At 40.6% G+C, this 4,056-nt stretch overlaps 1 non-coding gene across 1 annotated transcript; it reads right to left on the bottom strand.

Annotated features, from left to right (window-relative positions):
- Positions 1-3,516: 3,516 nt before the first annotated feature.
- On the bottom strand, positions 3,517-3,623 carry LOC148565094 (small nucleolar RNA R71). The gene has a single exon (XR_015884811.1). It is a non-coding gene; the product is annotated as a small nucleolar RNA R71 (small nucleolar RNA).
- Positions 3,624-4,056: the final 433 nt, after the last annotated feature.

Genomic DNA, 4,056 nt, shown 5'->3' on the forward strand with positions numbered 1-4,056 from the left:
AGACAAGTCCATCTGCACAATCTCTAGAGAAAAGCATCAGTTGTAGCAGCCCGTCCACCTGCACATCTTTGCATGCACCGAGGACGGTGCAATCTTTAAGTGTGGGGAGGTCGATACCGATCTCCATGGGTTAGTTATTTTCTTCTCAACACCAATGTCTTATTTTCTTTATTTGTTCATTGTTGCATCTGCATATTTGATTGCATGTTCGTATAATTTTGTGCATTTAGTTACTACTTGGTTAAAGTAAGAAATTTCTTTTTGGGCATTTTGGCCAGTTTCACTGACCTTTTCTTTACTGTTTTTAGGGTAGTTTCATGCATTTTCTTAGGAAATAAGCTAGTTTTGGGTAGATATTCACTTACACCTGTATTCAAGCATACATTGTGCATTTTACATGATTTCATGAGGATTTTGTATGAATTTAGTGACAAATTGTATGCTGCATTACCCATGACTTGGACTAGAACTTTGATGCACTCTATTGCTTGATTTCAGGACCAAAGGAAGCAAGGAATCGGAGGTAACTTGCAAAGTTAATGAGAAAAGTGACTGCCAATAAGGCTCTCGAAGCCATCATTACCCACGTTAAGAGTCACGTTAACTAAGTTAACGTGAACTCTAATGTGAAGAAGGGAATTTGAGCCAACGTTAGTGACACTTAACATTATCACTAACGTTGGCCAATGCTCATAAGTGGCCACGTTAGAGTCCATGTTAACTTAGTTAATTTGGCCTCTAACGTCAAAAGGGGGAAAGGAGGCAAACGTTAGTGACATTCAACATTGTCACTAACGTTGGCCTAAGTGCACAATGCCACGTTAACTCTCACGTTAACTAGATTAACGTGGGAGCTAACGTGAAGAGGAAAGGGTGGTCGACAACGTTAGTGACACCCAACATTGTCACTAACGTTGGAAGCAACCACACAACCCCAAGGAGCCACGTTAACTTCCAAGTTAACTTAGTTAACGTGGAGGCTAACGTGAAAGAAGAAGGTGATGGCCATCGTTAGTGACACTCAACATTGTCACTAACGTTGGAAGGAACCACACAAGCCATTATGAGCCACGTTAACTCCCACGTTAACTTAGTTAATGTGGAAGCTAACGTGGATGAGTAAATAATGAGCCAACGTTAGTGACACTCAACATTGTCACTAACGTTGGGGATGGCTAAGCATGGCCACGTTAAAGAGCCACGTTAACCTCGTTAACGTGGACTCTAATGTGAGACATGGGGGCACATTGGAACGTTAGTGACAATGTTGAGTGTCACTAACGTTCTCGAAGGATGGCAGACCCACGTTAAAGAGCCACATTAACTAAGTTAAGGTGGGCTCTAACGTAGGAGCAAAGGGGGCTTTTCAACGTTATTGGGAAAGTTGAGTCCCAATAACGTGTGCGAAGGACCTCGAGGCAACGTTAGTGGCAACGTTTGTGCCACTAACGTTGAAGTTAACGTGGCTTTTACTTAGGAAACGTTAGTGAGAAAGTTGATTGTCACTAACGTTCTCGAACTCATATTTTCATTAAACGTTAACACCCCTAACGTCCTGAGCAAAAGTCTCTGCCCACTTCACACTTTCTCTCTGCAAGTAAAGCCAAGCCCAAATGAAGAAGAGAACTGCTTCAAACACAAGATCCAAAGGCCCAAGACTTGAAGAACCAACTAGAAGATGAGAAGAGTAGTATATATAGGAGTAGCTTTGAATTATTTAGGGGAGTTCGGGGAGTTGGAAAATAGCATATAACTACTTCCTGTATTTTACTTTCTTTGCTCTTCTAGTTTTCATCATGTATTCTCCATCTTTGTTTTCATTTTCCAGAGCTATGAACAACTAAACCCCTTTCATTAGGTTAGGGAGCTCTGTTGTAATTTGATGGATCAATACTAGTTTTCATTATTCTTCTTTTATCTTTGCTCTTGATTTTACTTGAAAGCTTTCGATCTTCATCCAATTGGGTAGTTGTTTTAGAAAAGAAACTATTCATACTTGGATCTCTTCTGAACCTTGGAAGAGGAATGAAGAGATCAAGCTAGAAATGCTTTCTCATGCTGGACCAAATTGGGTTTGGATGGATATGTGACTATAATCCTCTCAATGCTTGATTTGGGAAATGCATGTGGTATAATCAGTGACCATACTTTATCTCTTCTCATGAGCAATTGACCAAGGAATTGGCTATTGATCAAGATTTGAGAGATTGAACTACAAGAAATTGTAATTCAATCACTTAAGATTGCCAAGGAGATCAATAAGTGCATTGATTGAGGAAGAGATGTAAATGAGATTGATCCGGAGAATGCAACATCTCCTAAGCCCAATGAACTCCCCATTTCTGATCTTATCCATTCTCTTTAATTTCTGTCATTTACATTTATGAGCAATTCCCCCATTTCCATTTAAGATTCTGCAATTTACTTTCTGCCATTTACTTTTCCGCCATTTAATTTTCTGCAATTCTCAACTTAATTCCTGATTAGCTCAACTAGAATATTCCTCTAATTAAATTTGCTTGATCAATCAATCCTTGTGGGATTCGACCTCACTCTATTGTGAGTTTTTACTTGACGACAAATTCGGTACACTTGCCGAAGGAAATTTGTTATGAGACAAGTTTTCCGTGCATCAAGTTTATGGCGCCGTTGCTGGGGATTGATTGTGCATCAACAATGATTAGATTGGAGGATAACTAGATTGAGCATTTTATTTTTGTTTGATTTAAATTTCTGTTTGAGTTATTTACTTCCTGTTTTAGTTAATTTCTTCCTTTCCCCCCACTTTTTCTTTGTTATTTACTATTCATCTCACTAACCCACTAACTGTTTGATATATTGCATCACTGACACTAACAGTAATTCTGACAGATATACTTTCTGCACCTATTCTCTTTGCTTGTACTTGTTGGTTGTATGACAGGGAGAAGAAGCAGGGCTTCAACTTCCTTTGATTTTGAACCTGAGAGAACCTTCCTTAGACTACGGAGGGAGGCAAGAGACAAACGTGTAGTTGGTGCTGAAGAAGAGGAGGAACACTTTGAGGAATACTTTGAACCAAACATGGAAGAAAACATGGAAAACCATCATGAAGAAGAGGCTCACAACCATGGTGGAAGAGGTCGAGCAAATCATACTGGGGAGGATAGAAGAGTTTTAGGCTCTTATATCAATCCAAACCCAGAAAACTATGGAAGTAGCATTCAAAAGCCAACCATCCATGCCAACAATTTTGAACTGAAGCCACAGCTCATCACCCTTGTGCAGAACAACTGTTCGTTCGGAGGAAGTGTCCAAGAGGACTCAAATCAACATTTAACCACCTTCCTGAGAATATGTGACACAGTGAAGTCTAGTGGTGTTCATCCTGACGCCTATAGACTGCTCTTATTTCCATTTTCACTCAGGGATAAGGCAGCCAAGTGGCTGGAATCTTTCCCAAGGGAAAGCTTGACAACTTGGAAAGACGTGGTGAACAAATTCTTAGCAAGATTTTACCCTCCTCAACGAATCAATAGGCTGAGAGCTGAGGTCTAAACTTTCAGACAACAAGATAGTGAGACTCTATATGAAGCATGGAAGAGGTTTAAAGACCTAACAAGGAGGTGCCCACCAGATATGTTCAATGAATGGGTGCAGCTGCACATTTTCTATGAAAGGCTCTCTTATGAGTCAAAGAAGGCCGTAGACCATTCATCCGGAGGATCTTTGAACAAGAAGAAGACTATTGAGGAAGCCATAGATGTCATTGAAACAGTAGCAGAGAACGACTACTTCTATGCTTTCGAAAGAGGGAACACAAGAGGAGTAATAGAGCTAAACAATGTAGATGCTCTGCTGGCCCAAAACAAGCTCATTACCCAGCAACTGGCTGACCTCACCAAGAAGATGGAGAGGAACCAAGTAGAAGCAATCTCCACTTCGTCAACAACCCAAGAAGGAGTGACTGAGGAAGCAGAGGGTAGTCAGGAGCAAGCCAACTACATTGGGAATTCACCTAGGCAGAACCATGATCCATACTCCAAGACTTACAACCCTGGATGGAGGAATCACCCA

The sequence above is a fragment of the Arachis ipaensis genome, chromosome B5 (assembly GCF_059453495.1).
Source record: "Arachis ipaensis isolate K30076 ecotype BB chromosome B5, ASM5945349v1, whole genome shotgun sequence".
NCBI lineage: Eukaryota > Viridiplantae > Streptophyta > Magnoliopsida > Fabales > Fabaceae > Arachis > Arachis ipaensis.